General features: G+C 58.2%; 1 protein-coding gene across 12 annotated transcripts in view; it reads left to right on the top strand.

The window, feature by feature from the left end:
- The first annotated feature begins 7,185 nt into the window (after positions 1–7,185).
- GTF2IRD1 (GTF2I repeat domain containing 1) overlaps positions 7,186–10,707 on the top strand; it is a 112,460-nt gene continuing 108,938 nt past the window's right edge. For all 12 annotated transcript variants that reach the window (XR_010836389.1, XM_067012416.1, XM_059038397.2 and 9 more), the window contains exon 1: positions 7,186–7,428. The gene's annotated coding sequence lies outside the window, so the exon portion shown is untranslated. The remainder of the gene's footprint in view (positions 7,429–10,707) is intronic.

Here is a 10,707-nt window from a genome sequence, read left to right as displayed (position 1 = left end):
GCAAGTGTTCAGAGTTTCTCCCTGCTCTTTCCTAAGGGGCTCTGAGAGCCTTGGTGGGATGGGTGGCTGGGTCAGTGCGGTCAGAAAGGCTGAGATCTGGAGGATGAAGCGCTGACTTGGTTAGGCGTTGGGTTTAGAAGGACTGTGTATGCACAGGCCCACTTGCATGCACTGATGCAAAAGCAAAGACTTGGTTCCAAGGCCGGGACCAGACTTCCCCTTGGGAGATGGGGTGGTATGGAAGGCTGATGGGGGAGACAGGGAGACTCTGTGTGGTAAGTCTTCTCCCGGGGGTGCAGCAGAAAATCCTGGGGGTGGAAAGGACTATTTCAGCAGGTGCTGAGGCCCTGGACCAGTGGGCCCATGGCATGGATGCCAGACGGGGCTGTTGGTTTACTATTTCCCATGGGACCGGAGAGCGTGGCCTCGGCCGCCCCCATTCCTCCTCAGGCTGAGCTGGGTGCCCCCTCCGGCTCCAGTGCACAGGGCCTCTTCATTGCCGCATACACCACATCGTTGTGTGTTCACCGTTGGCTCAGAGCTCCCAGGGGTAGGTGGAGACTGGGTCTAAGGGATGCCTGCTACAGAGAGGGCGCTTTGGTGTGGAATTAGGGCTCTCCCATTGCAGGGTTGATCTGGCCCAGCCAGATATCTGGCCTGACTGCTGCTCTGGGCACCGGCAGCCTGTGAAGGAGGAGCCAGACTGGAGTGTCGTGTGGCACAGGGGACGTGGCTATGGGCTGGAACTGTGTGGCTGAGTGTGGGCAAACCACCGACGCCAGCGCCTGAGCGACCCCTGGAGAACATGAAGGCTAATGCTCCCAAACTTGAACGTGCATCAGAAAGACCCGAGGACCGGACTCTAAAGTGCAAAGTTCCCAACCCCTCCTGTGTCCGAGCCAACACATCTCCAGGAAGGGTCTGGACCTGCGCTTTTTCTTCTTCTTCTTTTTTTTTTTTTTTTGGCCACCGTGCAGCATGCAGGATCTTAGTTCCCCAACCAGGGATCAAACCTTTGCCCCCTGCAATGGAAGCACAGGGTCTTGACCACTGGACCACCAGGGAAGTCCCTGGACCTGCGCTTTTAACAAGCACAGGGGAGGAAACCGAGGCCCGAGTCCCCCCGTCAGTAGCTGAGCTGATGGAAGATGCCACAACATGACCCCCAGTTCCAGCTCATCCACTTGCCTCGCCTGGTCCCTGCCCTTGTGTCAAGCACTGGGCTGGGGCTCAACTCACTAGAGGCCCTGGGCTATGTTAGAAACCCCCTCTGCAGATGAGAAAATTGAGGCTTGGAGAAAAGAAAGTACCCAAACAACACAGCGGAGCTTCAGTTCTTGCTGTGCTAGACTTCCAGCAGGGAGGGGGGCGCCTGGCTGCTCCGTGTCCTCTCTTCCCCGCACCCGCCATGGACACACACTCAGAGCGGGAAGTCCCCCCAGAGCTTTTCTACTGACTTTGCTCTTTTCCCATGGTTTCTGGGGAAGTTGCTTTGAAGTGTTTTCCCCTTGTTTTTTCCTTTTCTGGCCCTGAAGTTGTTCTAAGTCTTCACTAATTTATAACTCTAAATTTGCTTAGCAGAGCTGCTGCCTGGTACTTGCTGGAAAGTCAAGCCTGCTGGTTCCCGCTGGGGGTGGGGGGTGGGAGTGGGGGGCTGGAGGGCCAAGACCTGAGAAGCACGGGCCCCTCGTGGGGGATGATGTGAGGGACAAAGGCTTTGTTCCCCCTTGTCCTACATCCTCCAACTTGGGGCCACGGAAGACTCACGGGCGGCCTCAGCCTAACTTCTGGGTGGGATGATGGAATTGTAACCTTGACCGTGTTTCTCAGGTACCTCCCTGAGCCTATTCCTTCCACACACTGGGCTTGATGCCAGATGCTGAGCACCACACCTGGCTTAGAGGAGGCATTCAGTAAATGTTAGTCATTGTGGGGTTTTTTGGTTTTTGGTTTTTCTTGGCTGTGCCGCGTGGCTTGCAGGATCTTAATTTCCCCAACCGGGGATTGAACCCAGGCCCACGGCAGTGAAAGTACCTAGTCTTAACCGCTGGACCATCAGGGAACTCCCACGTTATTGTTATTACTCGTATTTTTCCGTGGTTGCTCTGTGGAGCAGGGAAGGGAGGGATGGAAAGGGGGGGGCAGGGGGTCTAGAGGGGCTTCTCAGAGGAATCAGCAGATGAAGGGAATTTCGAGGCAGCTCCAGGACCTCCACGTCTGCTCTCATCCAGAGCAGCATATGGACTGAGCTTCTTTGCGAGAGTTTATTGGGAAAAAAGATTTTGCAACTTCAAAAGGGTTGGAAAATTACCCCACAGACCTGCATTGTCCAACACAGGGCCACTAGTTACATATTAAAGTCTGTCTGGCCCAAACTGGGATGTGTTTTAAGTGTGAAACAGACACTGATTTCAAAGACTTAGTACAAGGAAAATAATGTAAAATATCTCAATTTTTAAAAATATTGCATGTTGAACACACTTTGGGTATGTTGGGTTAAGTCAAATATACAACTAAAATGAATCTCACCTAGTTCTTTTACTCTTTGAACACGGCTACTAGGAAATTTACAATTTCCTCCGTGGCGTGCATTTGTGGCTCATATTCTATTTCTGTTGGCCCGCGTGGCCGTACGCTACTGACCAGGGCCAAACCCTGGCACCCGGGAGGCTGGGGCTGCAGAGCTGCCTGTGTCATGAAAGGAAGACCTCCCTGCCCCCCACTTGCCTGCCCCAGCTCGCCAGGGTGCCCGAAATCCCAGTACTAGGGCTTTGCTTTCTGGGGTCTGGAGAGCTTGGAAGAAGGGAGCTGATTTCTGCCCTTAGCCTTCTGGATGAGCCATGGAAAGAAACATCTGGGAGGACAGGGCCCAGGCAGGGGATGAAAGGAGATGCCCGGAGGCCTGAGGGATGCGGCCCTTTGTTGAGGGAGGGGATTGGAAACCTGGGTCCCACACCTGGGACCCCCAAAGCAAGCCCATCACCGATCCTTTGCTCCTTCGCAGCCCTCACACCATCTGAGCACCCTGGTTGACAGGGATAACATTTAACATCTAGGCTTACAGATTCTCTGCTCACCTTGCCTGACCTTGTTTTATGGATCCTGCATGCTGCCTTGAAAGCACATTTCCATACATCGAATCCATTTTCCCTTTGGTTTCCATGAGGGAATAAGAGATAGGTTGCTCTGAAGAGACACTGGAGTAGTTAAATCCAGAAACCATTCAAGTCTCATTTTTAAAGGCTAGATAGTTATTATCAGATAAAATCATTCTTCCTGAAAATCCAAGGAAAGCCACGGAGATGGCAGAAAAGAATGGCAGCTGGGGGGACTGGGAGTCCAGCGGTCCTCGCCTGCCACCCGCCGCTGGGCTGCTGCGGGTTGATCCTTTCCCTCTCGGTACTGCGGGCTGCTTACCTGTAAGATGAGCGCACTGGGCTCACCGTCCTCACCTTTGGTCCTCGTGTTCACATCCAGGGCAGCCAAGCCCCAGGCTCCCTGTGGGCTTGTGCCAGGGTTCAGAAAAGGGATGCCTTGATGGAGATGGCTGGGCTGTCCTACTCACCACTCCCACCCCCACCCCGTGGAGTCTCACCTCCAAGGAACAAGGAGCCGGAAGTGGCCCAGAAGCGTGGGAAAGGAAACAAGGCACAAGGAGGTCAGGGATCCAGGTGGGGCCCACACCCCCAGGAAGCAGAGGGCAGAGTCCATAGGGCAGGTCTCTCGGGTGGCCGGTCTGCTGGTCAGAGACCCTGAATCAAACACACTGGGCCAGGAAGAAGAGACCGGCTCCTGCCTGGGAGTTCCTGGGCTGATGGGGAGACAGGACGCTCAGGCGCACAGTCACTTCCACAAATGACCGACCATCCTACGTGCCCACCTGTGAAATGGGGACTGGCAGGCCCACCCGGTTAAGTGAATGAGGGCGTGGAAAGGGCTTTGTCATGGGAGCAATCCTGGGGCTTTGAGAGAGTTAGGAGGAAGGTGGAGAGAGGAGCCTTGGTTTCCACATCTGTGTAAGAGTGGGGACCTGGCCAGACCCGGGCGAGGATGGAGCAGGGCAGGTGCAGATGTGCTTCATAAAGCTGGCAGGAGAAGTTCCTGTAGGTGGAAAGAAGCCACTGGCAGGGATTTCTCAAACTCCCCTCTCTGCTTAAGGAGATGTTGCTGCCCTTCTCGCGAGAAGGAATTGAACTTGACAGAAATGTGAGTGTCCATGACCTTGTCCTTACAAGAGCAGTCCAAGCAAAAACTCCACGTCGGACTTCGCCCCTAGATGAAACCAACAAATTTTCTAAATGAGAATTGCCCTTTGTTGAGCACCTACGTCAAGCATCAAGCACTTTGCTACACATTTTCCTGTATTATATGCCATTTAATCCTCCCGGCAATCTTATGAAGAAAGGACTATCTTTGTAAAAAATTTTTTTTTTTTTTTTTTTTTTTTTTTTTTTTTTTTTTTTTTTATGTGGTACGCGGGCCTCTCACTGCTGTGGCCTCTCCCATTGCGGGGCACAGGCCCCGGACGCGCAGGCTCAGCGGCCATGGCCCACGGGCCCAGCCGCTCCGCGGCACGTGGGATCCTCCCGGACCGGGGCACGAACCCGTATCCCCTGCATCGGCAGGCGGACTCTCAACCACTGCGCCACCAGGGAAGCCCTCTTTGTAAAAAATTTAATTTTTTTTTATACAGCAAGTTCTAATAGATATTAGTTATCTATTTTAGACATATTAGTGTATATATGTTCATTTCAATCTCCCAATTCATTCCCCCCACCCCTGCTTTCCCCCCTTGTGTCCATACGTTTGTTCTCTACATCTGTGTCTTTATTTCTGCCTTGCAAGCCGGTTCATCTGTACCATTTTTCTAGGTTCCGCATATATGCATTAACATACAATATTTGTTTTTCTCTTTCTGACTTACTTCACTCTGTACACAGTCTCTAGGTCCATCCACTTCTCTACAAATGACCCAATTTCGTCCCTAAGAAAGGACTATCTCGACTCCATCTTACAGATGAGGAAGCCGAGGCCCAGAGAGGGCAACTAACTTGGCCTGGGACACAGCCAGTGCACGTGGAGCCAGCTGTCATACCCCAGTCACTCGCAACTGACTGGGGCCTGGACATGCCAGGCCAGGGCCTTCTGGTCTATCACACCGCCCCCAGTGTCTGCCTGGGTGAGGCTGAAGTGAGGCTGGCTGTTCCCACTGGGAGGAGCAGCCCAGAGGCAGGCCATGCCCTCCCAGCACTCCACTTGCTCATCTGCTGCTCTGGATTCTGCCTGCAGAGGGCAGTCCTGAGCACACACCAAGCCTCGGATCCTTTAGGCCCCGGGGGTCCAGAGGTTTCTGGCACTCTGCCCCTGGACTTGGGGTCCAGGGAGCATTCTGCCCAGAAGCCAACAGTTCAGCCAGCCAGCCCTTCGTGGGACCAGCTTCCCCTAGCTGGGCCCACTGAGGCCATGCCTAACCCCCAAAACCTCATGAGTCGGTGCAGATGTAATGGAGGGACCATAGGCCAGCAGGCAGAATGAGGGCTATGGAGAGGGTCCCAGCAAAGCCACACACATGCTGCATGTCCCTAAGCAAGTCACTTCATCTCGTTATAAAACGAGGCCAATAATACTGCCTTGCAAGCTTCATGTAAGGAATGGTGCTATAGCCTAGGTAATGTGCCTAGTAGATATGGGTGCCTAGGAGACGCTTAACTAGCAGTGCCCATCCTCCCTGTTATCTGCAGAGGCCACACCGTGGTCCACTAAGAGGCTGCAGGAAGGGGGAAATGGAGGCTCTGAGGGGTGAACTGCCTTGCCCAAGGTCACACGGTGGTAAGAGCCAGGATTTGAAGCCACCTGGTCAGGCTCCAGACCCTGGCCTTTCCCCTTAGTCACTGCCACACCAGGGCCAGCACAGGGCGGGTGGGGATGTGAGTCTGAGGGGGACCACAAGACAGGGTGCTTCAAGGTGTCCCCAAGCCTCCCGGTGACAAGGAGGATGAGAGAGTATCCCCAAGAGGCTGGGGCAGCATGCGATGGAGGGTATGACTGTGGCCTCATTCCCAATCCCCTGCTCTGGCTGATACCCTCTGTGGGCAAAGCATTCATTGGGCACAAGGGCCCCTCTGGGCTTGGCCTCGGGCTGGTCAGTGTGGACACAGCCTGCCAGGGGGACACCTGGCCAACCAAGGTCAGCCTTTACCAAGGGCCCGTTGTGTGCGCGGCAGGGCCCCAGTGGGCTTTGCTAGGACCTGGTAGATTCTCAATCTGACTCTCTCCATCTAGGCCAGGCACTCCCTGGGGTTGGGGCCTGCCTGGTCTGTTTTCCTCCCCACAGTGTCCAGCATAGCAAGGGCCTAGCACAGGGCTCAGGGCACTGCGATGAACCACCGTGCTCCTCGTGATGAATTAAGATACACGCTTTGCAGGGGATCGGAGGTGTGCTTCTGACTCCTTAGCACGGCTGGTATGGAGGAGAAGGGGGTGGCCTGGGTCAGGGGAATCAGGAGGGCTCTGCCCAGACAAGATGGGACCTGGCGTGTTCAACTCCATCTGCTGTGACCTTGGGCATGTCACTGCCTTCCTTTCCATCCCAGGGGACAAAGGCTGAAAGAGGCACCCGGGCCAAGCCACCGGGAAATAACCCGGGCACGGCAGGGGTGACCAGCCGCTGCACTTCCAGTTTCCCCAGCGCGTGGCGCGCCGGGCCTACGGTCGCTCCGGGCCCTGGTGTCTCCCGGGGATCCTCCCGGCGCCCGCTGAGTGACCTTGACCCTGCGGCCCGGCTCCTGCGCCCGGGTCTCCCGGGGCCGAGCCTCGGCTTTCTAATCCGCCGCGGCCTGATCTGGGGAGGCAGAGGGGCGTCGCGGGCAGCCAGGGGGCGCCGGGGCCGCCCCTCCTGCGGGCCACCCTGGCGGCGGGCGCTGCGGCGGAGCGCGCTCAGGGCGCCGGGCGCGGGGCGGGGGCACGGCGCTCCCCCCGCGGTGCCCAGGCCGGGGCGCGGGGCGGGCAGGGCGGGCTAATCCCGTATGTAAATGGCAGCCAATGGAGGGTGGTGTTGCGCGGGGCTGGGATTAGGGCCGGGGCGAATGGCTGGCAATCTTACTGGGATTACAGAACAAAGAGCCTCCCTGCGCTCCCGCTCTCGGCTCCGCTCCCCGCGCCGCGCCCCGCCCTCCGCCGCAGCCCGCGCCGGGGGTGGGGGCCGCCGAGCGCCAGCCCCCCGGCCGGCCCGAGAGCCCCCGCCGGGCCCCCTCCCCGCCCAGCGCCCCGCTCTCCTCCCGCCCGCCCCCTCCGCCGCTCCGCGCCTCTCTCTGCCTCTCCTTCCCCCATTCTCCTGGATTAATTAAGGAGGCAGCGGCAGGAGTCTGAGTCCTGGCCGCGGGCCGGGGCCGGGGCGCCGCTGGCAGGAGCGCTTGGGGATCCTCCAAGGTAGGAGAAACTTTTGCGGGGGGCGGGCGCCGAGGCCCTTCTCCCCTCTCCACCCCCCCCCCGGGGCCCCCGCCCCTCCCCCTCAAGGTGTTACAGAATCTGGGTCCGGCTTTTGGGTGCATTGGGAGGCACGTGACTGGGATTATAATTCGGGCCGGGGGAGGGGAGGGACGGCCGCCCCCACCTGCCGGTGGGGGGGTGGCAGTCGGGAGCTGTCACCCCCCGGCCCTTCCGGAGGTAGGGGCGCCCGGGGCGGGCAGCGGGCGCCCGCAGGCTGCTGCAGTTGGCGAATGAGGTCAGTTGTGCTGCCCAGACGGCGGGCGCCAGTGTGGGAGCGGAGGGGGCTGGGAAGGCCGCGGCCCCCGCCCCCCAATTCCCCCCACCTCCGCCTTTTTCGGGCTGGGCCGGTCTCCTGGCCGGTGCCCCCCACTTATAGGCTGAGTTCAGGCAGGACTGAACAGGACAGCCAGGCAGGACCGCCCCGGCACAGTGGTTCCTGTTGGGGTCCCTGGGGAGGGGGCTGGCCTGAGTGGTGGCAGCTGAGCTCCTCGTGGGGTGGGGGGAAGGAGACTCAGAGCATGGCAGTGGGGGGTCGCAAAGCTTTCAGAGGAGCAAGTTGGGGATGCCCTGTCTGTGGGTGGTCTCTGAGTTCCCGCAGATGGGTGGGGAGGCCCCTGGAGCAGCCATAGGATGCTGGATGGGCTTTGGGTATGATGGGCTTAATGCCTTTCCTGGGTTCCCCAGCCCCTGCCTGTGGCCAGGGAGAGGGGTGATGCCCCGGCCTGGGCCCAGGGCAGAGGGGGACAGTGCAGCTGAGAGTTCCGCCCTCCTGGCATTGCTGGAGGGGGCTTGAGCCCTGGGCATCTATCTGGCCCTGTGACCCAGGCTCCCAAGACTAGACCTGGGGTGGGAGGCTCCTATGTCCACATCACCAAATGCCCAAGTGAGGGAGCTCGGCATGTAAGGGTCTCCTTGCCCGGCACGTGGGGAAAGCGATGGCCTTGGGTGCAGTATGGGGCTGTTGATGTGGGGCGTGGGGCAGGCCCGGACAGCTTCTAGAGGAGTGGGCATTTGCGGGGGCTTCTCTTACTGCCCACAGCAGAAGGAAGGGGTGGCCAGAAGCTGCTCCGACCCCTCTGGCTATCGTCTCCCTCGTGTGTCTGGTTGCTCGGTGGCTAGGACAGCTGCTCCCTGGTACTGACCTGGGGCCTCCGGGCTGGGGAGGTGCCTCTGAGCAGCCCATTTATTTCAGCAGCGTCATTGCCAAAGGGTAAGGGCATCGATTATTTATTCAGAGTGAGAGGCAGTGGTGGTGGGGAGGTTGGTGGCTGCTGGCAGGGAGGGGCCGGGCACAAGGGCAGAAAGGATGGGGGTGATCAGGTGGCCATCAGGAGCGGGGGTCCAGGAGGGTGGGCGGTACCCTCTGCCTTCTTCTGAACAGGGACCTGTGGACCAAGGGATAGGCCTGGCCCCAAGGGGACAGGATGCAGAGCCCCCAATCTCCTTCTGGGAGGTGGGGAGCTTAAGACCACACCCCATTCTGTACCCTGCTCCGAGGGTGACCTAGAAAGTTGTGGCTCAGACTCAAAGGGCCCCAGAGGACCCCCGCGGAGGAAGCGAGGCAGGGTTGGGACTCGGCCGCCACTCATTGACCACTCGTTCAAAATGTGGGTGGACTGGGGTGGGGGGGGAAGGTTGCAAAACTGGGTCTGGGAGGGTAGCATTGTAGGGGCAGGCTTAACCTACTTAAGAGGACCGTTCTCTAGATGCTGGAGGAAGGGTCATTTATTTGCAGTGTGCTTCATCTGTTCATTTAAGGCAGTCTTCCCGAGCTGGCTAGCCTTCTGACGTGGTTCCAGTTGTTTGATGCTTGGAAATAGTCGGAAAGGCAGACGTAATGATAGGGGTCTCGGAGACAGCTGTTCTTGCAGCCTCCCTGTCTCCAGCAGCCAGGGCGTCCCCAGCTTGGTAATGGCCCAGTTGTTGGAGACCCCAGGTGAGGATCTGAGGGTGGTGTGGTGGGTGACCGCTTGGGGCTCTCGTGTCCTAAGCGTGACCTTGGAACCACAGACCACATCTGCCGGCCCATCCTCATTCCAGGTCCTGCTTCGTGTCCTCTGGCTCTCGTCGGCCCACCCGCTGCCTCCTGGGCCCATTCTTTGAAACCTGCAATCTTGCAGTTTTCCTGAATGGCCTTTGCACGTGCAGTTCCTCTCACCTCAGAGGTTCTTCCCACCTGTGGGGGCAGGGCTTCCTTAAATGGCCCCACTTGGTGAGGATGGGGGATAAGAGCTGTAGAATTTGCCTTTTCCCTGTCTTCTGCCAGGACTCAGCTGGCTGTCGTGTCCTCCAGCCGGAAGCCTTCCCAGACATTCCCAGGACTGGCCAAGGTGCTACCTCTGTGTCCCCATGACATTCTGTCGTTCCCCTGTCCCAACATTGATCTTAATCAGGAGTTACGCTTCCCGATTGTACTAGGGACAGGGCGGGGACTGAGGTTTGCTCTTGGTTCCGTGGTGCCCCAGGGCTCGTCCCCAAATACTTATTGAGTGAGTGAATGAATGAAGTCCTGCCCCAGGGTCCGAATTGCTAAGCACATTTTCTTGTGTTCTTCCTGAATTCCCATCTCTGGGGCAGGTTCCCACAATGGTTGGAATCCCAGGGTCCTTCCCTGAGCTTCCTGCCGGCGTCCTCTGGGAGGCTCCTCACTCCATCACCCCAGCCTGCGTCTCCCTCAAACCTGAGCCTTTGCTCCCTGAGCGTCATCCGTCCAGCGTCTCTTGATCCTCCGACTCTCAGCCATTTGAGGACATTTCTCTGTTTGATGCCCTGCAGCCAGGACAGAGCCACGTTCTTTGGGACAGACCAGGAGGGTGTGCTAGCTCCAGGGGCTCTGTGGAGGCCTCAGGGGGCACTGGGGACAGGAACTGCAGGGTTAATTCACAAGTCCGGGACCGAGGGCTCGGGAGCCCCCAGGAGGATATGGGGCCTACGAGATGTGACCCCTTGTGGTGACTGGAAGGGAATTCCCGGCAGGAATTCACAAGCAGGGCAGGCTGTGGGGAGGATAGTTTTATATGGGAGGAGTGAAGGAGTCAAACCTGGTCCCAAGACGGTGGCATGTCACCCCTTTGGTGACAGGGTGACAGTGGAGACTTCTGGGTGTAAATGTTGGGGCATCCAGGGGTGGCCCAGGGGGAGCCAGCCTTGCTGGGCTCCCAGGTTCCTCATTTGCAGGATGTCTGGCTGGGACTCTTCCACTGGGGTCGATATTTCGTC

This window comes from Kogia breviceps, chromosome 14 (genome assembly GCF_026419965.1).
Source record: "Kogia breviceps isolate mKogBre1 chromosome 14, mKogBre1 haplotype 1, whole genome shotgun sequence".
Classification (NCBI taxonomy): Eukaryota; Metazoa; Chordata; class Mammalia; order Artiodactyla; family Physeteridae; genus Kogia; species Kogia breviceps.
This window is presented reverse-complemented; position numbering and strand designations above follow the sequence as displayed.